The sequence below is a fragment of the Rosa chinensis genome, chromosome 4 (genome assembly GCF_002994745.2).
Source record: "Rosa chinensis cultivar Old Blush chromosome 4, RchiOBHm-V2, whole genome shotgun sequence".
NCBI lineage: Eukaryota > Viridiplantae > Streptophyta > Magnoliopsida > Rosales > Rosaceae > Rosa > Rosa chinensis.
The window spans coordinates 26,476,497-26,502,354 of NC_037091.1; the positions used below are offsets into that span (position 1 = coordinate 26,476,497).

General features: G+C 36.3%; 1 long non-coding RNA gene across 2 annotated transcripts in view; it reads left to right on the forward strand.

Annotated features, from left to right (window-relative positions):
- The first annotated feature begins 1,508 nt into the window (after window positions 1–1,508).
- Window positions 1,509–25,858, forward strand: part of LOC112200553 — a 31,831-nt gene continuing 7,481 nt past the window's right edge. Inside the window, exons 1-2 of one of the 2 annotated variants that reach the window (XR_002936363.2) lie at window positions 1,509–1,534; window positions 2,265–2,318. This is a non-coding gene — a long non-coding RNA (uncharacterized LOC112200553). Of the gene's footprint in view, window positions 1,535–2,186; window positions 2,319–25,858 lie in introns of those variants that run through there. The other variant, XR_005810418.1, reaches the window with a different exon arrangement.

A 25,858-nucleotide genomic window follows, 5' to 3' on the forward strand; every position in this document is an offset into this window, starting at 1 on the left:
TATAATATTCATCAACATTACTCTCATATTATATTTAATCAAGAATAGTGAAAATAGCACCCATATAGCACCTCATTGTTGGAGATGAGAATTAAGTCATATATGAATAGTGCAACAAGGGGGTGCTAAAATGAGAATAGCACCCCCCAAATAGAGTCTATGGTTGGAGTTGCCCTTAGAGGCATCTAGGTAGCACTTGTTAGTTATTTATGTGTAAATATAAATATAAATATATATTTATTTAAGTCTTAACTTTATTAGGGGGAAAAGAAATAGAGTAAGTTATTCTTGACTGAAATAGTTTTCACGTTGGTTAGAAGGAAACGAAGGAAATACATTTTTGGAGAAGGAAAACCTAGAAGCGGGGGATTTAGCCGCAAGTGTGTTTAGCCAAGAGGTAAGGGTGATGTGCTTCATTCTGTTTCCTCTACTTGTACTTTAGAAGAACTCCTTAATTTAGCAATGGAATTGAGGAAAACTTTCTCTATAATTTAGGTACAGAATTGACGTGTGTGAAGTTTGGGGGAGGAGAAGATTTTGACAAACAGTAAGGTATCTCCCTCTTAGGGTTAATTAGTTTCTCTTGTTTGACTGTTCCTTGTTGGCTTTTGTATCCCTTGCATTATATTCTGAATAGAGAATTGAAGTTTGGTTTGGGAGAATCTGGGTTTTCTGTTTATACTATGCTGTACGACCTTTGTGTTCGTATTCCTGTACAAAAACTTCGTATTTTGGTTGAAATTTTTATATGTTAAAATAGACGTCCTAGTCGTTCTTTGGTTAAAATTTCATTAAATTCCAGTCAATTTTGAAGTCTACATGATTTTTCCAATTTGGGATAGAGGTACAGGATTTTCTGCTGACAGAATTAAAGAACGTTTTGCAGTCGTCAGTTGAAAGGCCAAATGATTTATTTCAGTCTTCAAATTTTTCTGGGACGTTTATCTTTGTGTTTAGTTTCTTTTACAAATTTTCAAGAATTTATATCTTATATTTATTTTTATGAAATTCGAAAATCATCTGAACTATGCCTGTTTAAGTTGAGAGATTTGTTTCGGTTGCGGTTTCAAGGGAAACTTTTGGGGTTCATGGAATGATGGTTTTGCTCTCAAATTTTTAACGTGTTCTAGCTGTTGAGTCTTAAATGGTTCTGTTAAATTTCAATAATTGTAAGATGGTATTGAAAATTATGGAGTTTTTGGAATATCCATTGGCGGTGACAGTTTTATTTCTGGGCAGCAACAGTGGTCGTTTTTGGAGAATTATTTGGACAAGTTTTTGCTCTTCTTTTGACTTGATATTTTTACAGTAGATACTTGAGGTTGTCTAGTTTTATCTTGTAAATTTTCAAGGGGTTTAGTTTATGAGTGTAGCAAGTGAGATTTTTCATTTGGACATAGGTCCTTCTAGGGTGCTTTTAACGCAGATTGTAAGGTTCTAGTTCGTGTCTCATTTTGAGTGTTTGTTTGCTTTAGGCTGAGAAATCTCAACTTAGGACGCCCTGCCAGTTGCTGGTATAACTTTTTCAATTGAGGTAAGTAATTCTAGACTCTTCCTGGGATCACAATAAACAGATATGTGTGCTATTGTCTTGTTGTTGTTTATACGTTCGATGTTTATGCATGTATACCATTGTGTAAACTCCTAGTCTATAGTGAAACTAAGCAGATGTATATACATACACAGTGTATACATATATGGATATATGTTTAATGGCATGAATAAATGGTTTGTGCTCTATGTTATGAGAATTAGAAAACAGGTTAATGCCTATATGAGTGTTTGTTATCTAGAAAGCTTTGTGTTCGTCGTGCTCTTCGTAGGCATATGGAGCTTCTGTCTTGTGTCTCTATATTCATATGGAGACCGATTGGTACATGTGGGAGAGCCTATCGATGATCATGATAGGAGTCTGGCTCTAGCCTTTGGGTGAGAGTATTTGTTCAGGTTATTGTAAGTCCTCACTTGTACTGTTCCACTTTTGTGGTGCCGTCGACGGGTGACTTATGGCTCATTTGTGTCTGATAAGTTAACAAGTCCTACCAAGTTGATAGTATGATTTGATGTCTTTTGTAGTTTGTAAGTTATGGAAGACTGACTGCTAAATGCTATAGGGAGTCTTTCATGTTCCTTTAGTTTGCCAATGACTTATTTTGTTTTACATATATATATATATATATATATATATATATATTATTTGCTGGTATGACACATTCTAGTTTACTTACTGAGTTAATCTCATTATTAGTTTGTTGTGTTTCTAGGTGATGATCTTGATCTGTCTGATGCTTAGAGGAGTTGGCAGCGATATTAGCTAGGTTGGGGTTCTTGAGAAGAGCTTAAGTAGTTCGCTAGATGTTTTTGTTAAAACATTTATTTTGGGAATATTCATGGAATAGTTTATCTTTCTATTCTTGTTGGCGATACCAAAATTCTTAGAGGGTTGTTCTTTCAAAACTTTGAAGCTTGGAAGTTTATTATTAAGAAAATATTTTTTTTTCTGCTTTTGTCATCATTAAATTATAAATTTGTTATGTTGTCTACGAAAAATTTGGGGCATAACAAGGAGTGACCAAGTCAATTCTCCCCTCTCTTCTTTATCATAACTTTAATATTTTTCTATACTTTTGATGACGTATCTATATATGGGTAGTGAGTAGTTTTTTTGGGAAACTAGGGTTTGACCCCTTGCATGGATTTGATGTAAAAATATGCTTTAATTCAATGGTTTTCAATTTCGTGTTTGACATATGTTATAATCTATATTATTTGGCTTAGATGCATGATTAAGAGTTTGATTAACTCCTGAATGTGTGGTTGAGCATGTCTAGAACAAGTCAGGAACCTAATCACTTCTCTAATTTATAGCGAGGACACTAGTTTAGAACATGATTAGTAACAAAGTCAATTTTAATTGCCGTATTGGCTAGCTTGGGAACTTTGATTCTAGAACTCTTTGCCTTTTGGTGCAACTAGAGGCCCTAATAAGGCTGTATATTGTCCTAATTGAATTTCTACGACCCTTGATCCGGAGTAAGAATACCCTCTAAGGAATCTAACGATTCAGAAAGCCTTGGGTACGGTTCTTGATGCCATTATGAATTGAATGACCACTATAGGGACATATTTGTGTATTGAATTTGGTTAGGAGGATACCCTAGTGATCTAATTTCTGTTTCTTGCATTTTATTTGTTTTTATTTGTACATTTAGTTGTCATGATTTATTTTATATATTTATTTTTTGTTAGTTATTGCAATCTAGTTTCTAGAAATTCAAATTACTATTTTCGGTGACAATTTCTATCTCATTGTTAACAGTCATCACTAGGTCTTAGTTTTGATTAGGTTTCAGTGCAAACCAAAGCCAAGCATTGCTAAGGCATGGTGCCTTCGAGTAGCATTTTTTTATATTTTTTTTTCTTTTTCTTTTGTTTGCTAAGTGTCTTCATTTCTGATTACCCAAGGATTGTGGTTAGCCACTAATCCCTGTGGTACGATAATTTTGTATCTTGACAATGATATGTACGGTTGCGTAAATATGTATCAAGTCAATCATTTCCACAATATATTGCTTCCCGAAAAGTCACATCTCAAAACAATAATATGAACACATTCACAAATATTGTTTGGTTAAATAAATAACTCCAAGACGATAAGGTGACTTTTTCCGTAAATGAACATTGTGAGATTTACTCACCTCTGAATCCCACTGCGTCTTCACAACCAAACCGACATAAGCACTAATTGCCATAATCCGTTCAACACAACTTCATCACGTACCTAATCACATCAATGTCACATCTTAAATCTACTTGAGGTATGAAAGGATCTAAGTCCTAAACACGCGAACTAGAGCCCAAAGCCTACATCAATCGAGATGAAGCTTCATCCGAGACTACCAAAGTCTCCGGAACACTCGTAGGGTTGATATGTCAAAATAACAAGTCGATCCAAAGGTCAGATCCTCACGAATCAAAAACCGAATGAACTGAAACTTACAAAATCCTTAACATGCTCAAACAATCACCAAATGCTACAAACCATATATCAAAATGCTCATATCGACGAGTAGATAATAATGGAGCAAGGATCTGATCCAAAAGAGGCTGGTTGTGTGGCCACGCGCCGCCATTTCAACCTCTATTCCAAGATAATCCAACCGTCCACAATATAGAGTATACCACTATGATCAACATTAATACCTAGAGGAAAGCCCAATTGGGCCTAAATCACAGCCGAAAACTCGAACCTTCAAATTAGGATTCCAATCACCACACCGTGAATCGAGCTTCAAGACTGGTACTGTTAGAATCAGCAAGAAGAGAGCGTCAACACGCTGGTAATTTCATGGCCTATTGTTGCCGGAATCGGTTGGAGCCAACTTGGACCATCGCCGTGCTCGGTAAAAATCAGTGCAAGAGACACTTGTAGGGAGGATGGCGAGGTGGTGGCGAACAGATCTGTGGTGGTCGCGCCACTGGAGAACGCCAAAAATGGCTGAAAAAGTCGGGTCGGGTCAGACGGGTTTCGGCTGGACCCTAGGGTTTCTGAGGAGAGAGAACGGAGAGTTTGGAGTTTCCAATTTCAAAAACTTTCTGAAAATATCAAAAGTGATTTTCTAATTCTAGAAACTTCTATCTATAGTAATATCCAAAAATAATAAAAATTTCCGCTAATCATAACTTTCTCATACGAATTCCGATTCACGCGTCCCGCATGTCCACGAACTCATATCGACGTGCTCTACAACTTTCATGAAGAGTCAAATGAATAAAAAGTCAACCTTTGGACAGCTCGAAAATAAAACGTTTCTAGTAATTATTCATCCGAAACACTTTTGCTCCACCCCCGAACCACGTAATCGTCCTAATAACCACTTAATAATTTCCAGAAAATCATCAAAAATTAATAATGGAAATTCAGGGTCTTACACTGTTATTGTGGATTGTTTTGTTTTTAGGCTCTAGTTAATTTAGTTGATTTTCTATATGCATGAAATAGATAAGAATAACACAATTGGATGAATCATGGATGGAAGCTGACTGAAGAAGTCTTGTGTATGATAAAGGAGTTGAAATGTTTTTAAGCTTGATGCATCAAATGCTTCTAATCCTAAATTTTTGTTATGTCCTTGCTTAAAATGTGGGAGCATAAAAAAATAATAATAATAAAAGACGGTCAAAACTATTAGGGACCATTTATATTTTAATTGTTTTAATCAAAGCTATAAGAATTGGATATGGCATGGGAAACCTTCTAGTTCATCTTGTCCAAGTTCAAGTTAAAATGTGTAAATAAGACAAGAAAGTTAGTTTGTGTCTGAAATAGTAGATATGTGTGAAGCTGCATGTGATGACTTTGATGGTGATCTAGATGAGTTTTATAATATTAACACACAAAGTTATCCACCTTGGTATCCCTGTATAATAAGAAAGCTAAGTATGGGTGGACGGACATAAGCTTTTCAGATTTGCTTGTGACCGTTGCAGATTTACTTCCAAGTGGTAATGTGCTACCCTCATCTTTATATGAGGCAAAGAAGACCTTGTCCTCATTATGAATGGATTACAAGAAAATACATGTGTGCCCGATTGACTGGATTTTGTACATAAATGAATATGAGGATGCACAAACTATCCTAAGTGTGGTTTTTTCTAGGTGAAGGTTACCAAGGATTTAAAGGAGAAAAAAGGAGTGTCAGCAAAGGTATTGTGTTACTTTTCACGAATCCCAAGATTTAAATGAATGTTTAGATGTCGTGAGACGGCTAAAAACTTGGCATGAAGATGAAAGAGTGAATGACGGTAAAATGCGCCATCATGTTGATTCTCCGTGTTAGAGGTTGGTAAACCATAAGGAGCCTGATTTTGCTAGCGAGCCAAGGAATCTCATGTTAGGTCTTCTAGCTAACGGTATCAATCCTCACAGCACTTTAAGTAGTAGGTATAGTTGTTGGCTAGTTATATTGGTAACCTATAACCTTCCCCCTTGGTTGTGTATGAAAAGGAGCTCATGATATTAACTTTATTGATTTCTAGTCTGAAACAGCCCGGGAATAATATGGGGCCTCCCGTTTGGAAATAGAATTTGGATTTGGATTCGGATTTCAAATCTAAGTAATTGAAATCCTAAGATTTCAAATTCATCTGTTTGGGTACAATTGAATCATGAGGATTTGAATTTAAGATTTCAAAACTAATGAAGAAAGCTACTTATGTAAATACTAATCTAATGAATGAAAATTTGCTTTAGCATTTAATTTCTATGGAGGTAATTGTCATCCTCCATAATTCCAAAAGCAATATAAATCGAAAGTGTTTCATCTCATATTCTCAAAAAAAAAAAAATGATATTACTAATAATAATACATGTTCCATCTCATATTCTCAATTATACAAATCCAAAGTGTCTCATCTAATATTCTCAAAAAAACATAACAATAATGATATTAATAGGTGTTTCATCTCCATAATTCCAACTCATGCGAATCCAAATTGTCATGCTCACTCTCTATTCCTTAGTTGCCTTGAAAACAATCAACAAAGAATACTATATGACCGTTAACAATATTTTTTTGTCATAAAACATGTATCATGTATCAAAAACCTAACAAATATGAGTTTTACAAACAATGCAATCAAAATGAATTACTTTCTATACCTGATATGCCTAACAATGCACATATTCGGGGCTCAAAATAGAATCCAACATTCAAAGTAACCCTCCAAAAACAGCAAAAAGCTTTAAAATTTTCCTTGTACAGAAAAAAGAAAAGAAAGGAACTTTGAATTGATTCTATTAAACAAAGTATAGCTGACCAAACCCCTTCAGAAAAAGAAAAAAGATATAGCTGACCAATTGACTAAGAGGGTTTGCAACTTAAAACCCTAAAGACCAGTTTGATGTGGTAAAGAGCTGTAGAATCAAAGACATTGAGTAACAGGTCCCTTCCTGTCCAGAAAGCAACACCTTGATGCCATCAAAATTGGCTGTTAATAGCTCAGCTGGACTGTGGATACTATGCAACAAATCTTCGTGCAAAGAATATGATATGAAGATTGACAATTAACAAAGAATACGATATGATGACATTCCAAACAATCAAAGAACATCTAAGCAGATCCAATAGCTGAAACATGAGAGAAAGTGGGAACAAGCATACCTTCTGATTGCCATATGAGCATTCTTACCCACTCACTCTTTTCAGCATAATTAAGAGACTTCAATAGAGAGAATTCTTCGGGTTACCACTCATCAATATGCGTACAGCTTTGAAAACTTGCAATTTGCTGAGGTTTTCTACTTTAGAAACCACTTCATGTACATCCTCTCCTTTGAGTTGTGGGGAGACTTGAGCTGCCATAAATTCCTTCAATGTGTTGGCCACATCACCAATTGCTTGTGCTAGTGGATCCTTTTTCTTTTTCTTATTTGGAGGATGTGAATCACAAGTTGACGTGGCTGCATGTGAATTGGGAGTCACATCACTTTCATCTTCTTCTGCTTCAAATTCCATAGTTTGTTTAGCATCTCCAACATCTTCTGCTCCTTCACTAGTAGCTCTATCCCTCCCACATAGCATAGCAATATCATCCCAGTTCTCTATTGACTTGTTTTGATATCTTTTAGCATTAGGATGTGACTACAAAAATATGAAAATGAATCATGCTAAAGAAACATATAAAGCAAATAAGTCATTCAATGTTTTAATCATACCTCAATGTAAACATTCCAAATTTCCAGGTTTTCTGCAGTGATTGGAACCACCTTTTTCTCTTCATCCCAAACAAACCCACTTTGACTTCTGATGTCGATGATAATAGCATAATGTCTCTTCCAAGCCTTGAGTCTATTCTTGACATTAAGTTTTGTCAGATCAAGTTGCCATGTAGCATTCAACTTATCCACTATTGCTTGATAAGCCTGTGGTTTCCAATCTCCATCAGCCTTGTGTCCTGCAATCATGATAATAAATTAAATCTAATCTATGTTCTCTGTAACTAATATTAGAAGCTAAGGATGCTTTGATGAGGCTCAAATGTAATTGTTAACACTAGAATCGGAGACTCTAATTAACGTTAGAAAAGCAAGAGAGAAAGAGTATGACACGAGAAATATAGTGGTTCGCCTCCTGCTTTAGCGGGAGACTACATCCACTTAAAAACTTTAACTAGTGTTTGGGCCTTGTGGCCCAACAAGATTAGAAAGTATGTAATGAGATGGATTCTAAGTGGGAGGAGTGGCCCCTTTATAAGGAAGAGAGCCATTCTCCTTTACATTTTCTTCAATGTGGGACAAGAAGTCCTTCTAGTCTTCAAAGCATGTTGTGAAGGCATATTGTCATGGTTGGGAAGTTGGCTTCCTGGCAAGCTCTTGAGCACTTCCGACCAAGGACTGAAAAATCGAAAAAATCGGTGAAATTTCTCCGAAAATTTCATTTTTTTGGAGGCCCGATATATCCATAGCATACCATGACAATTTCGGTCGAAATTTTCGATATTTCCAGATATTTCCTATATTTCCCGAAATTTTCGATATTTCCCCATACATTCCATCTCCACCAACAATTCTCACATCCAAAGTCAATCTCCGTGGGCCCAACACGTGTGGTGGATGAGTAGTTGGCATAAAATTCAATCCAAAAAACTAACAACAACACCAAGGATCGAACCTTGGTCTTCCCACTACCCTTTGAGAGGGGGTTTGCTAACTCTGCTGCACAAATCTTTATGTATTAATTACAACATTCTAATATATATTCATTTGCCTACGAATCTGAAAACTTAGATACACGTCCAATCAATAACTAACTTGAAACACTTAATTTCTATATTGAATTTTTTTTTTTACTAAATGTTCAAATATTTTACAACAACATTTCAAATTATAACTTCTATAAATAGTTTAAAATAATCTTCATACCTTGTACCTCATAGGTCTTCTATGTGGTTCTAAGTTACTCATGTAATTCAAGGTGTAATGTATGATATGTACAAAAAAATGTATATAAGGCGTGATGGCTTAGCCTCCCATTGGGTTTCCAGCCATAAAAAAAAAATTAGATGTTTATTTCAAAAAATTTTAGAGTTATCGGCGATTCAGCATTTACCGTTTCATCTGAAATTATTACAAATTACTATCTAACAAGGTTTATTCAAGGTTTTCTTTCTATATATAGTAGACAATTGATAAAATAAACATATCTAAAAGTTTCACTTAAAATTTCCATGTTTTTCTTCAAATTTCCATCATTTTTCTTAATTATTTACCGAAATCGATATATCCTCGATATTTTCGTTTTTGGGAACATCGATATTTCCTCGAAACTCGATATTTTGGTCCTTGCTTCCTACCACTGCGGCGTAGCTTGGATATCGGGCTACGGGATGCATATCGCGGTTGGGTCCCACCATGACTTGTGGGCCCCCCTAAAGGGGGTGTTACATATGTTTGGTGACATAGCAAATCCTCCATAATAGTGGAGGTATGTACAAGTCTCCAAGTAAGAGGAGCTTCTTGGTTAGGGAGTTATACACATGATGTCATCAAGCATAAGTGACGTCCGGGTGGCGCCAAGCCTCTACAAGTCCCCGAACTCCGTAAGCAAGAAGGGACTCTTCAACTTGTAAAACAAATATAAGAACATGCGCACGTAGAATGCTTGTTGTTTTGGGCAACGCACATGAGTTGTATTGATATGCATTGACATATACGAATGTATGAGGTGCATGATACATTATGATGTATATATATGAATGGCGCCGAGTATGATCGATTATGACGTATAAGCTCGAGAACGCGCATACTAAGAATGAGCGTATGAGTTGCATATATATGATGAATGCGTGATGTGCGCAAGAAAAACAAACGAGGTTGAATTGATGAGGTTACGCCCGTGAGGTGTAAGTTGCATGAGTGCCGTGAAGCCAAGGGTTTGTGGCTCATGAACAATGAATATGTAAACACTTGTGTTGTGTTAGTTTGGTTTTTGCTCGGATTAATGGAACGTGAAAAGAATTCGATTGTTGGAAACAAAAAATGGTAGAGGAATTCAATGTTCCATTAATGTTCATTATGCCGAGGAGACATGAGTGTAAAGCTCGGGGTTGCGGGGAAGGTAAGAGCATGAAGCTCGGTGATACCGGAAAGGCAAGAGCGTTAAAGTTCAAGGTTGCCGGGCAGGCAAGAGCGTTAAATCTCGGGGATGCCATGAGGCATTAACGGGTATTTTGAAGGTGTTGCCCTGAGGCATGAGCGTAACCGTTGCTAATTATGCTGGGTTGTATGTACAAGTCCCCGAAGTCCCCAGTCAAGGAGGGTTTTCTTACGGGGTTGATACTAAAGCGTGGCTTTGTGCCGTATAACGAGCATAATTAGTGCAAGTGCGTTGTCCATCTAGAATTTTGTTGGAGCGAACACTTTATGCCCTTTAAGGTGGGCCCCTACTAGGCCCTCCAAGAAGTCCCTCACTCCTGCCTATAGACCTACGTATGGTCGAAAAATTGTTTGATGAGGGGAGCTGCGTTTGAGCAGAGGGCGTTAGGTAGCAAACCTAATCTTTGATACCCAAGCGTCGGGGGTTAACTGCTGGATCAATGGCTGCCGTGGGCTGCGTTAATCGACCCATTTACTATTTTTCGGAGGAGAAAAGCTTGACTGCAATGCTGCGTAGCAGTCATCGTCATTATGAGACGTTACCTTACCGCTTGGCGGCTGGTAATGGACTATAGACTCGTGGAGTCTAACCCGTATAGGTCTTTTTCCCGTGGAGAGAGTTTGACAAAGTATGATGCCAAGAGGCTAGACAAAATATTTGCATATAGAGTAAATGTAAAGTTTGCAAATTGTATGAACAGGACAAATAGGCATAGCAAGTAGTATTATTTGGATCTTATGGCCATGTAACATGCATAATAGATAGCAGCAAGTGTGATGGGTGTCTATATAAAATTTGAGGGTAAGTTCTCCGCGAATGGTATGAAGCGTAGTGAACTTTTATGACTTAATTAAAGCATGTTGGATATGTTCGAGCGAGTTGGGTGTAGTTAAGTGTGTTGGCGTTGTTCGAGCATGCGGGACTTGACCCAAACAAGTCGTGGCCATGCTCGATACTTAAGCGAGTCATAACCCAAACAAGTCGTAGTCCGAGCAAGTTTAGTTAAGTCATAAGTGTCACAAGCTTCTAAGCATGACATAATTTATTTAAGTGAGTGTAAGATGTTTATTTAACTGAGTTGCAGTTAAATAAAAGCATGGCATATGTGTATAGCATGCACTTGTAATAAAGTTGCTAGTAACATTTTTGTATATTTGTAGGCATGCTTAAGGGTCACGGAGACATGTTAAGGCATGGCAATAGTATGTAAGCATAGTGGGTGTGCTACTAAAATTGATACATATTGTAAGCATGCTTTAAAAGTTATTAAAAGCATGTAAACGAATATCAAGTGTGATATATTATAGGCATGCTTAAAAGTAGTAAAAGTATGTAAAGGCATGACAATAGCTCTAATTAAAAGAGCATTTAGTGAGACATAGGTACTTATCTTATACTAATTGGAGTAGATTTGAATTGGAATCAATATAAGTACCCAAATCATGTTGGAGTTGTCCAAGCATGATGCTCCATTGCTCCGGTAAAACACCATAATAGAAGGCTCGTTAATTGAAGCGGTTCTCGTTGATTGTGTCTCCTTGAAACAAAATAGGTGATTAGTACATGAGTATGTAAAATCAACACTAGTATCTTGCATACGTACTTTGAAAGATATTAAGCAAAGTGTATAAGCGATGTGGGAGTTGATGACATGTTTGATTGTATGCTTTTAACATGAATTTCGAATTGACAATGAAAATAAGTCATCAAGTGTACACTAGGCGCTGGAGCCTATACAAACATATATCAATACAAACATTGAACTACGTACAATGACTAGATTGGTTTAGACCAAGAGGCGTCGCCATTTTGAATGTGCAATTATGATGTTGAGATGTATATACAACGTACATATGGTATTAATGATATATATACATATATGCAGTAGCTATGTGAGTTTACTAGCCATATGAGCATTTTCAAAAGGCAATGATGTCAGTTAAGTGAGCAAGCTTGTGGATAGATGTTTTAGCTACTCACATGCTTATAAGCTATAATGCCAAAAAAAAAGGTGAATAGCATAGTTTGGGATTGTAATTGATACATGGTTACTTGGGCTAGCATGTAAACTAAATAGTCCTAGACATACAACTACAATTCCCATAAGCATAAACTTGCATGTGTAGCTAAGTGGCTAAGTAGCCAATACTTCTAGTAGCCTAGCTAGATTATTTATTAGGTGCATTTGCGTGTATATCACTAGCATAAGAGTATGTAATACTGCAATGAATCATCAATGATAAGTTAAATTTACACAAAGCCTAGTAGTATTGACGGTGGGTGCATGTAATACTACAGGCTAATTATGCATGCATTTGAGAGATGTGTCAAGGCATGCAGCAAGTGATTAATTGGATAGCTATAGACATATGTCCTATGGACTAAGTAATTGGGCATGTAATAAAAAGACATGACTAGCATGCATAAATGTGTAAAGTGTAAGGCAGACTATGTGTGGAAAGGTGAGCTGCACACACATACTAATAGGTATACAAGCGTAATCAAGTTATATAGTTTATAATAGTATCAAATTATATATGACATATGGTTCTTTCATAATAGCTCAGCGAACATATATATGCGTGCGTATGGAGGTGAGCGAAAAGTAAAGACTTAGTTTTATTCCTGATAATAGCAGATAGCTTGCTATTGGAGAAGTGTCCGCAAGATTTCATTCTTTTGGAAGATTGCAGTGAAAGTGCAAGGTGTGATGTCCGGAGAGGATTGACAAGAGATGACCGCTGAAGAGCTGGGATTGGACATAAATTTTTGTATGCCCAGATTGAGATTTTTGTACGCCAAGAATCTGTGTTCGTCGGATGGATGTTGGTACTTTCGAGTTTTGAAAGAATGAGCTGAATCCTTGGCGCAGGGAAGAACTGGAGCTAGGCGGAGTGTTGCTTGACGGAGATGGGATGATGTTGGTTGTGTGCTAGCTCGGAAGACTACGTTACGTTATGTTTGTTGATATTGTTAGTCCCAGGTTGATCACAGCTGGTCGAAGGTGCTTAACGCCAATTGAAGGCCTTTAATTGATGTTATCGAAGGTGTTTAACCCTGCTTGTCTTCCATCAATCTCTTAACGAAGGAGACGAAGCTGCCAGTGATTGCACGACACTCAACGAGACATACATGGCTAAAGCTTGTCGCTGGTGGTAAAGAATGGCAGTTGCTGCATACGTTGCTAGCCGTCAATGCCGTATTGATGAAGGAGATAAAGCTTGGAGCTTGGCGGCCATCAACCCATATTTGACGAAGAAGATTGATGAAGCTTGGCGGATGGTGGATGTCAATTGGCGGCCGTCAACCCGTATTTGACGGAGAAGATCGATGAATCTTGGCAGTGCGCAACTTAGAGCTTGACGGTTGGCGGAGTGTGTTTGGCGATGTAACCTCCTGGTGGAGGCTCTTGGTGGAAGCTCAAACTTAGCGAAAGCTCAAGGTGGTACGACCTTGATGCTGGGCCCTTGTCGTTTGACGGTTTGCTGCTGATAAAGTAGGTTTCCTTGTCGGACGCTTAGACCGCCACAGAAAACTTAAAACCAAAATTGCCAAATTTGGATCTCTATATATGTCTTTTAATTTGAACTTGTTGGAGAAACATATAAGACTATGTTTGAAAACACTGTGACCCATCGACCTGTGAGAGTGTGACCTTCTCATAAGAGCTCATATGACTGAAGATGCAATTGATGCCTTGATGGTGTATTTATAGGATTTAATAGGATAAAAATTGAAATTAAAAAGCTGCCCTACGCGCCTCCACGGGCGACCTATAGTAGCGGCGCGTGGGGTTCACGCTCCACCGGCCACCACCTCCGATGGTCACCAAATTTTGGCAACAACACCTACTTATCAAGCCCAACATTTATCTTAACTACAACAATTTTTAATTTTTACCTTGAAGTGCTTGAAATTTGCAGGTGAAAAATTTCCAGAAATTTCAAAACCCTAAAATCGGGTTTTTGCTTGATTCTCCCTCTACACTGCAAATTGATGCATGAAACTTGAGGGGAAAGATAAATGGCCCGAGGCGCCCCAATTGGACTTGATTTGGTGGCCGTAGATAAGCCAGAATTGGAAGAATTTGCCGGAAACACCGAATTGTTGCAGTGAGGGTTTTCTCTTCGACTTGGGGTTTTCCGGCCAAATCGCCAATAGGGAAGGAAGAGGGGCTCCTTGGATGGCCGGTTGCACACCGTTTGGTGGCCGGAGGGGGATGAATCAAAGGGAAGAAGGGAGAGGAAGAGAGAGAAAGTCGGGGTAAACCTACCACAGTAACTTTCTCATACTGTGAATAGTAACTTCCACATTTTAGGCCATAACTTTCTCATACGAACTCCTATTTTTAAGTACCACATATGCACAGGCTCGGTTTAACGTCCTCTACAACTTCTATGAAGGAAACTTTCTCAAATTTTGACCCGAACAAAAAGTCAACTTTTAGGGCCACTAAAAGTATTGAAACAGAGTAAAAAGTTAACGTAATTGCTGTTTACCATCCAAATGACTAGTCTGTAATGGTTTTTCTACCACTTTTTAATTACTTGTATGGTTGCAGGTGGTAGAGGAAATTGAGCATAAATCTAGAAAAATATCACATATTTTGAGGTGGCTAGGTCAAGGTCCTAGTAGAACAGTTTTAAAGTATGATTGTTATCAGTATAACGGTTGCAAATATCACAGAAAAGCACCTAATGAGATGCGGGTTGTTCAAAATAGTGGAGTGAGTTTAGTGGCAAAGACAATGTTGGTAGCTAGTGCCAAAGATAAAAAATCATAGATGTGAATTACTATGGTTGAATGAGATGAAACACTAGGAATGCAGGAAAAATGTGTTAGTTTAGTTTCTGACTTCTTTTCTAGTACGTATATGTCTTAGTTTAGTTTCTAACTTCTTTTCTAGTACGTACATCTACTTTATCAAGCTGACTCCACTAGTTAGAAATTATGAGTTGATCAGTTCTTGACCTTCACACTTTACAATAGGGTGCACCAAAATAAGTGGGTGGTGTTGAATGCAGCTATTATGTCATTAGATAATGAAGGAAATAATTGAGGATCCAAGGTTTTCGTTTGCATAGAAGGTAAGCATATCACTTAAGTAATAATTTATTTAAAGTTATGATGTATATATTGTCACGCTCCTGATTTTTTACACAAACAAAAATCGATATACAATCCCATAATTATATATGCGTGAATATTTAGCCATCGATACAAAGTACCTGTAAATTTTTTTCCTTTTAAACCAATTACATATTGATGCCCTGAACCCACTATGACAATATTGACCCGCTCCATAGAGTCACATATTACATACGCTTACAAATTAAATTGTCAACAACAAAATAAAACGTAAATGCTGCTCAGAGTAACTATACAATGGAAGTCCTTATCAACGGTAAAGTCACAAAGATGGCCTCCTACCGTAAAGCTGCAAAGGCGCTACCAAAGATTCAGCCCCGATTTTTCTGATCTGCAAGATTAACCCCTACACCATTTGAATAGTGTACCGGGTTGCCACACAACAAACCCGGTAAGCTTTTGTAAGCCCGTATGAGTAAACTCAAAACTACAAAGCAAAACACATTTCCAGATTCCACCGGTCATCACGCAGATATTCATCATCCTACTAATCATCACATAGATTTCAGGGATCATCACATAGATAGCAATTGTCCAGCTGATCATCACCTAGATTTCAAGGATCATTACATAGATAGCAATTGTCCAGCTGATCATCACCTAGATTTCAAAGATCATCACATCGATTGCAATTGTCCAGCTGATCATCACATAGATTTTGCCGGTCATCACGCAGATAGCCATGATCCAGCGAATCATCACACAGATTTCACCGGTCATCACACATATAGCAATCATTACAAAGATTCATCACACTGATTTCAATGATTCATTACACAGATATTCCTACACAGGATTTACATGGCAATCATCACAAAGATTCATCATACTGATTCCAATAATTCATTACACAAATATTCCTACACAAACTTCACATGGCAATCATCACAAAGATTCATCAATGCATATATATATTTCACATAAATATATATATATATATATATAAGTAGTCATTCACTCAGGAAAACCACTAATACCAACTATACACTATGCCAAAAAGGCCTTCAGACGACAGAACTGTTCTGTCATCTGAACGAACCAAAATGTGTCGTCTAGTACGGTGTCGTGTCTTGGGGGTATCAGACGACATAAAAAAATAAAAGTCATGTGTTGTCTGATGAGTTTTGCATTTTGGGAACATTGTAATCTGTCATACAACAACAATTAAATGTTGTACTGATAGGAGCAAAAAGTGTGACGATATTATTGAATATGTGCCCCATTTTGCCTTGTTTCTCCCTTAGTTTAGTGTTTTGAGTCACTAAGTCATTTTGAGAGTCTTGTTGAATATTTGGTGTGAAATAGGTGGAAAAAGTAAAATTCATGAAAAATCCTAGCTGGATTAGGATTCCTCACTGTCGATTGTTTTTGCGGTCTTTATATTTTAATTCCCTTTATTTTCTCTAGAAAATTCTGATATTCTCCTGCTTGTTGTAGGAAACCTTGCCTGGTGGAACTCTTGGAAACAACAATGATGGAGTCATAAAATAAAGCATTTAAGATATTTGACTAAGCAATGAAGAAGGGAAATAAAGGAGAAAGACATTTTCAGTTGAGGAATAAAAGAGAAAGATGTTTCAACTGGAAAATAAATAAGAGAAAGACATTTCAGCTTGGAAATTAAAGGAATTGCCCCATTATGAGAGGAGTTAAGGCCATAAAAGAGATGTTTCAATTGGGAAATTAAATGAATTATGATGCAATCTCATCCGTCCAATGATGAAGGGTATGATCGACAAAAGCCAACCAATGCTCCCTATAAATAGGTAACGTCCAGACCAGAATTAGTATCACTTCCCAGCCAAGATAATTCCTTGCCTATCACTTCCTAGCCAAAAAACCATTCCAAGACTGCTCAATTCACTCCTTAAACTTTCATTACCTACAAGACCGTGACACCATCCATCCATCAATCTACAAAGCTCTAAGGCGCTGAGTCAAGGATGCTCCACCACCATAGCAGAGACAAGTTCATCACCTTGTTGCTAAGCCACTGAGGAAATCTTCAAAGTGTAACTATGACTCTACTTACAATTTTTCTTTCGGTTTTGTGTGTTTGCATTTGTGAGTTGTGTAATTGGAGACACGAAATTTTCAGAATATTTTTATTAATATTTTTGAGATTTTCAGTTTATTATTGAGTTAATTTCGAGAATTCTTTTATGATGCATGTTACAATCTTGTGCCCTTTTACTTGTTTAGATAATTTTCAGAGTTAGGTTCATAAGTTTGCATGCTAGAATAATGATGAGAGTTCTTGTGTGTTTGCTTAATTTGCCAAGAGTAATTGTTATTTGTTAAGACGCTGAGTTAAACAAGTAGTAATTAGTTCTAACGAGTGGTAAAAACTATGTTCAATGGTTAAACAATTCTGGAAATTATGTGTTAAATTCTATGTCTAATGGTTAATTTGCACGTGTGAATTGATTCGAGGGTTAGATAATACTACTAGTTAAGAGAACTACGCTGAGTGTTTTCGAAAATTAGTAGTATTAGGCTTGGTAAGGACTTTTCCGATCCAATCCTACATTAGAACAAATCAGATAAATGGATTGATCCGCTAAGGCTTTTCATTTGGGCTCTTATCTAGGCATTTAAGATGGGCACGTTTTTGTAGCATGTTGAAATGAATTTTCTGTTTTTACACTTAGTAATTTCTGAGTGGTATTGGTCTAGGTTAGGGAATTCGATCATTGTATATAGTTTTATTTGGTTTGTTTTTATTTTAAGTAGATTAAGAACCAACTTTCAAAACCTCCATTTTATTCTTTTATTTGTTAATTGACCTTTTTGTGTAGGTGTACCCTACAATCCCCAGACTGAACGATCCCTGCTTATCCTATACTGACAACTACATTTTGCAGGGTTAAATTGTGAGGCTGTTTTAGCCGCATCATGTACCAATTGACTTTAAATGGCAATTATCTGTGGTCGTAAAGCGCATCAGAGGACAATTAAGTGTTATTCTAGGGTAGATTTATATGACATATAAGTGTTGTGTGAAAGGTTTTGAAATTATACGTATGTGATGTTGGGAAATGGTTTAGACAATAGATATCATATTCTTTCTGTTATGTCAGTCTCATTACAACGACAATTTACTGTCGTTTGAGGTTATTTAAGACGACAAATATTTGTGATATGAATATAAAAAAGACCACTAATAGTACGTGTTTTATATTGTCTGTGATCAAGTCCAACCACACTTATTTGTTGTTATTATATGCTTTAGCCAACAATTCCATCTAACTTATGTTATTGTTTTGTTATTTAGACTACAATTTTCTATCGTCCCAAAGACAAAAAATCAATAGACTTCTAATTGGTTTTTGTGTTGCTTTTGTGCAGCTGCAACTACACATTAGTGTGCTTTTGTTGTAGCTTGCAATTTGAGATAACACATAGTGGTAGTCCTTTGTTACAATTGGTATGCATGCATTTTGGAAATTAAAATTGCCCATTCATGAAACCATAAAATCCACATCCAAAATCATTCATTGCAATTTCTATTAATCCACAATTGTCTCATGTACACAAACCTAATCATGAGCATCAGTTCAAAATGGCCCATATATACTAATCTGGAAGTCCAAATGCTTAATAAAGGAAGAACTCCTACTAGATACAAGTCAATAAAGGAACTAGCTAGTTGTACTGCTACATCAATAAAGGAACTAGCTAGTTGTACTGCTATACCAGTTTCACGATCTGATCATGAATGGAATCACCCGAATCATAGAAGTGGTCATAGAAAACGGAAGGTATTCCGGGGTGCCTGAGCATATATGCATAACCCTGCAGATAATACCAAAAACAGTTCCCTACATGGCCGGAAAGCCACCAAAACGCCGCCACAGGGAGTGGCGCACCGCCGCCGGCCAAAACTCAATATTTCACAAAACTCCCAACATCAAAGCTGTTCATCTAAGCATGCTTGTGAATTTTCATAACTAGCTCAAAATCAGAAAACGAGCATAAAGGGTCGAAAACTACATCACAACCCATGGATTATTGTTCAATCCAAGTTGAACCAAGTTTCACGTGAATCTATCTAAACAACCACCACAGATCGATCAATGAGGCTCCTCTGAACTCACCCAAGGAAACTTGAAGCCCCGCTGTCTTCAGAGATCGGAGCACCGATTGGGTCCGACTGCACCAAAGTTCGCCGCCTTGCTGCACTGTCGCTGCTGCGAATAGATGCTAGAGGACACCACAGAGAGGAGCGCATGGTGGAGACGAGCCTATCTAGAGAGTTTCGTCGCTGGAGACCGCCGGAGTTTGCCAGAAAAGCCCGGTCAGGTCAGTCAAAAAACTTTGATTCTGAAGGTGCAGCCGAGAGAGAAGAAAGCTTTCCGGAAAAGGAAAGTGAAATTATGAAATGATTTTTCTGAAATTCCTTATTTATACCAAAATGGAAACTTCTTCCAATGGCCATAACTTCTTCATACGAACTCCGAATAGCACGTTCCACATGTCCACAAACTCGTATCGACGTGCTCTACAACTCCAGTGAAGGAAGTTTTTAGAGAATCCCAACGAATAAAAAGTCAAACTTTGCAACCCCCCCGTAATACCATATTCTTCAAATAATTATTCTCCCGAAACACTTCCGCTCCATTCACGAGCCACGAAATCATCCAATAATCAGAATTTAGATTCCGGAAAATCCTCGAAAAATAAACACGAATTTTCGGGGCATCACATATATAGTGTGTTCTAAAATATATTTGCATATTATGTAGTGGAGTAAATAATCGAAGAGAACCAACTACTCACAAGAGCAAATTAATGAGAAGCAGAATGAATGGAGTGAGTTTGTTACAAGGAAATACGTGTAGATGTTTATGATCGTGTATGATATATGTATTGCTGCTTTTTATAGAACAAGTAGTCTTTGTTAATTGTTTCTTAAGTCAGATAAAATTATTTAAATTTCAGTGTTTAATATGTAGTAGTACTTATGTAGTTTACTTATTGTAGAACATGAAATTCTTACTTTTGGTTAATAAAAGATATTTTATAGGAATTTTTGGTTTCTCTATCATGTGAGTAATGAGAAGAGCATACATTATTATGTGGATGGATTTATTCATATTAATAATATAAAAATTGATATTGAAAACAGCCTTAATTACAGACAATTTGTTTCTAAAGAAATTGATGTTGTACCAATTATTTGACATTGGAAATTATCAAGAACTACAAGATCTAAAGCGCAAGGCCGGTCTTGAGGTTTTTGATGCCCCGGGCAAAAAAAATTTGGTGCCTAACTACCCATATATATATATATATATATATATATATATATATATTCATATGTAAAACAGTACAATTTTAAATGATAAACATTCGAGCATAGAACAATAAAACAAGGATTGCGATGTAGCAATTGTAAATACGTATGCATCAACATATCAACCTGCAACTTCTGACTTCCAATTAATGCATCTAAAGATGCTATGTTTGTAGAGAAAGAGAGCAAAAAAAAAAAATTCCATTGTAGGGGAAAAAAAAGTTGATCTTCTAGTGTTCAATATAGATTGAACCTGTAATTAACTGATTAAGGATGTTGAAAGCTGCAAATTGAACATCAGCGGTGACAGTATAGTCGAGATTTTGAGATTACAGGCACAAAAATTTATAATAGTTGTTAGAATAATCAACAAATACCACAAAATGCCTGTAATAGAACTTATAATGTCCAAAATTTCAACGAATTTAAAAATTGAAGAACACCCACCATAAAAATAATAATAATAATAATTTAAAGAACACCCAATTTAACTATACCTATTTTGATCGATCTCTATTGCAGCCTGAATCTATGGAATGCCAAAAATTATGTCTGATCACCGTAGAAGAAGAGAAAAATATAGGAGCGAAAGATTGAGAGGAGGTGACAGATGATGAAAATAAATTGCTTGATTGAATAACCATTGAAACCCCAATATTTCAAGAGAAATTTGTTTGTTTTTAAAGTTTTAGAAAGAGTTAAGAGACTCTTGAAATTCGTCTGCTATAATTGTGTGTACAATTCTCAAAGTGAAGAGAAGAGAAAACCATTTTGAAGTGAGGAGAGGAGAAGAGAAGACACTGCATTTGGGAACAAAGCAATTTTTTTTTTTGTTTACTGTCGACATATACTATATATAAATATTTTTTTTTATATATATATAACCTTATTTAAAAAAAAAAAATTTGTGCCCCCCTCTCACTTGGGCCCTGGGCCATCGCCAAGCCCGCCCTTGGGCAAGGCCGGCCCTGCTAAAGCGCAAATGACATTAATTCTAGAGTACTTTTTGATGTGAAATCTATGTTCAACATCAAGACTACTAAAAGTTTGATTTCATAAGTTTGTACAACATCAGTTTTGGGGTCACTTTGATATGTAATTAAACTAGGAATATCTCACACGCGATGCTCCGGGGCAGAATTTATATGTCAAGATTACTGAGTTGTAGATGCTGTAGGTGAGTATGGTTTGGTTAACAAAGATAAATAAGATCTGTTTAAATGAAGTGAGGAATATGTGAAATCAAGTGATAAGAAAATTTTTAGATACTAAAAGTCTTCCAACTACCAACCAGCGAACATCAATATAATATATGGCTGGGAATTCTTTTTTAGTTCATGGCAGCATCATTAATTTTTTAGAAATCGATCTACAACCTACTGGTATGATCAAAATCATGTAATACAAATTGTAAGCCACTACAGGATTTTCTAGGGTTCGAGATCTCTAGCTTGAAGGAGAAGAATGCCTATGTCACCATAGTTGAATAACCTACATACATGTGGTTGATAAAACCAAGTACTTAGATATTATATCAACAATAAAGAATAAACCAAAATTATTCAATAGCTTGAAAGAATGGGAATGCTAACTATCATACCATGCACCATTGAAGTCTAGGTAGTTAGGCCTACTATGGGAAAGAAGCCAATAGCATTATGGTAGATAATCGAGGGATTTTTCAGGCAACCTGCAAACAATTTAGATGTGATTCAAGGACTTCAATTGTAGAAGTAAGTAATACCACTTGGTTTCCAAGTTTGAAAAAGCTTACTTCTTTAAATCATAATCATAATGTACCTATCGACTGTATAGCAAGAAATATAAGAATTCATCATTCAAAAGAAAAATTTGGATAACAATCATCACTGAGCTAGAAGAGAATAGAGAGAATTGCATAAATATGTAGAATACAATACTTCCCGCAAGAATTAATGTACCTATAGCCAACAAAAAATCAATAAAGACTTAGATTGGTATTAAAATTAACAATGAAAATAAAAACACTGCCAAAAAAATTATAATTGATTGATCTAAGCTAATTCATATTTCCTACATAGAACAATGATAAATGATCAATGAATCTGCTGCTGCCAAACTCACAAACCATCACCGGGTAATCCAAGTTATTTTAGGTTGAAAATCAAAAACCAAACCCTACAAAAAGAGTTTCAATAAAATTGAAGTTTAAACATTTTTACTGAAGGAAACACAATCCCACATATTGCAATCATGTTACAGTGAATGTCCAAAACTAAAGTCTCAAACTTTGAATTACAAAGCTTGGTACTTGATTCTAGTATGTGATTCCATATAGTCAATAAAATCGGTAAAAGAAAAATGTCTTTGATTACGGACCTTAGAGATTCAAGGACCAAAGTGAGATAACTACCCAAAAGCTTATTTTGATATAAAGAAGAAGATATATGAAACCAAACAAAATTGACTCTAAGAATCATACAAATGCCCATGTTAGAGCAGTAGCAACTATAATCATGCACCATAATTTTTTTTTTAATATAAACCAACAAAGCAAAACAAAATTGTAGTAAGGCCATCTTCAATAAGAGGATCGTATTGAGATCTCTAGCCATTTTTTTTCTAAATTATGGGCTATAATAACAAAAGGTCCAAAGAGTTATAGGTCTAAAGGGGGGTAGAGAGGGCTAAAAATAGTCCTATTAGAGCCTGTCGACCTAGCCTTCCTTGATCGGCCTCCACCTAGATTTGGTGAGGTGGTGACCTTCAAACACCAAAATCATCCTTCCATTGAGCCTTCCTTGACCAGCCAAAATATGGCTTTCCTTGATCCAGTTGAAGAAAAAAGGCAAGGGCTTGACAAAAATTCTGACCTAGTCGAAGGAGTCTGCCAGCTCGGCCCAGAGTCGGATGTGGCTGATGAAAGTGGAATAAGTGGGGAGCATGATGCGATGAAGACGTGCGTGATGGCCAACATGTTGACGCATAGCGCTAGATGCATGCTGCATCGCAGATTTGTCGCATAGAGATAGTAAATGTGACAAGGAAGGAGACGTGGCAGATCTGATGGTATATAATTAAGATGTATGATTATAAGGGTAACGGTAACAAACAAAAAAATTCTTAAAAAAAACCCAAAATTTCTCTTTAAATACCTACATTTTATTTTACATCTCACACTCAAAAAATTATATTTCACAGTTACACAAAGTTGTTCTTCCTCCTCTTCCTTTAGCTCTCATCTTCCAAATTTTTTTATATCCAATATGGCCGAACAAAAGGGAAACACACGTCCAGTGGCTAGACAAGGGGGAGATCAAAGTGAAGATGAAAATAACAAATCTGGGAGGAGATGGACGAATGAGAAAGATGTTCAATTGTGCAAGTCTTGGAAATATGTAAGCCAAAATCCGGCTTTGGGAAAAGATAAAAAAAAACCGAGGTATGGAGGCGCGTGAATCAACACTTTGCCGCAAATTGGAATGGAAAGGGCTGATCCTCTTCCTCTTTGTCCGGAAGGTGAGAACTTTTCAGGATAGAACACTTTGAGTGACATTGTGCATTAAGGCAAGCTCATAATCGATACAAAAGCGGTTCGAATGCGGTTGATGAGGTATGCATTTGTTGATAAATCATTTAATTTGTTGATACATTATAGTTAAATATTACTTGATAAATAATGTTTTAATTATAATATCATTTGTTGTAAATATTATTATCTATGTGGATGTCTATGTAAATACTCATTAGTTATGTACTTTGATGTAAACCCTACCTCTATATAAAGGAGGCTAATGAGACTGAATGAGAACACTTCTACTTCCTCCCTACTATTCTCTCTTCATATTCTCTCTATTTATAACACGTTATCAGCACGCTTCACTCTGCTTTATTTTTATGTTCTATGATGATCCATGAGTCAAATGGGGTGACATTGTTGCTTGGCCATAACTCTTGATCTATGAGTTTCTATAATCTCTAGTAATCTTTTGGTCGATGTTATCTGTAAATGTTATATTGATCAATTAGTATGGTTAGAAGACCCATCATTTTAATTACGATACTTCAATTTTTTTATGTTTGGTGGTGATCTTGGTTTCGGTTACGGAATGGGTGTTTTCGATTTGCTAAATTGCTTTGAATTGTTTGTTGGTTCTTATTTTATATATGTGGGGATAAATACTTGGTAGTTATCTACTTCAAGAAAACGTGTTCGACCCCATGTTTTTCATTGGATTGTGCCTCTCTGCTCTTAGTTTTGCTTCTTCTAAACCAAAACCAACATCTCTGTTTCATGTTTGGTTTCATCTTTAGCATATAGAAACATGCATCAATTAATTAATATTGTATTGTGACTCTAGTTTTTCGTTAGAATGTTCTGCACTCTTGTATATAGTAACAACATCAAAGCAAAGGATTCCATTCCATTTAACATGGGTAGCATACTTGGTCAATTATGTTTTATCAATATCATATGACATATACGAGTTAGCAGATTCCATCAGTATTATTTCCATAGCTATCTCAAGTTCTCATCAACGGCTTTTCACTTATAAATTGGTAAGCATATAACCTATATATCCAGGTATGTTTCTGTCTATTTGACCATTTGGATTCAATTTATTAATTTCATGATATATTTCAATTTTATGAATTGAGATTAAACACACGTTTACATCCAGTTGTAAATTTTAGAATCATGGATCGAGACATGAAGTCTCTTGATTGAATTGTAGAGGACTTGAAGTTCCTCGAGAGTTACATAATCAAAATTGCTACATGAAGTTTCTCAGAGCTTATACAATTAACAAGGACCAGAAGTTCTTCAGAGTTATACAATGATCAAAATCGCATGTTGCTTGATCCATGATCATATGGGGACTTGAAGTTCCTCTAGGGTCATGAAATGTAAAATGGAAAATTGTGACATAAAGCTCTTCAGAACTTATGCAATTACGAGGGCCAGAAGATCCTCAGAGTTATATAATCGAGCATATGAACTCACATATTTTTTATCCCTAATAATTATAAGAGGGCCAAAAGTTCCTCAAAATGTTTGGGTATTGGGGTTTCCTTCTCCGCATGACAATGTGAATTTGAAGTTCCTTACCTTATTTTGAGATTATGTTCTTGTGCAATTAGAGGAGAGAAACAAGATTATCATATTTGTGAAGTTAAGCAGACCAGAAGTTCTGTGTATTTTCTTCATTCAAGGAACTAGAAGTTTCCACTGTAAAATATTGGAATATATCTATTTTTTTCCCTGCAAGTTTGCTAT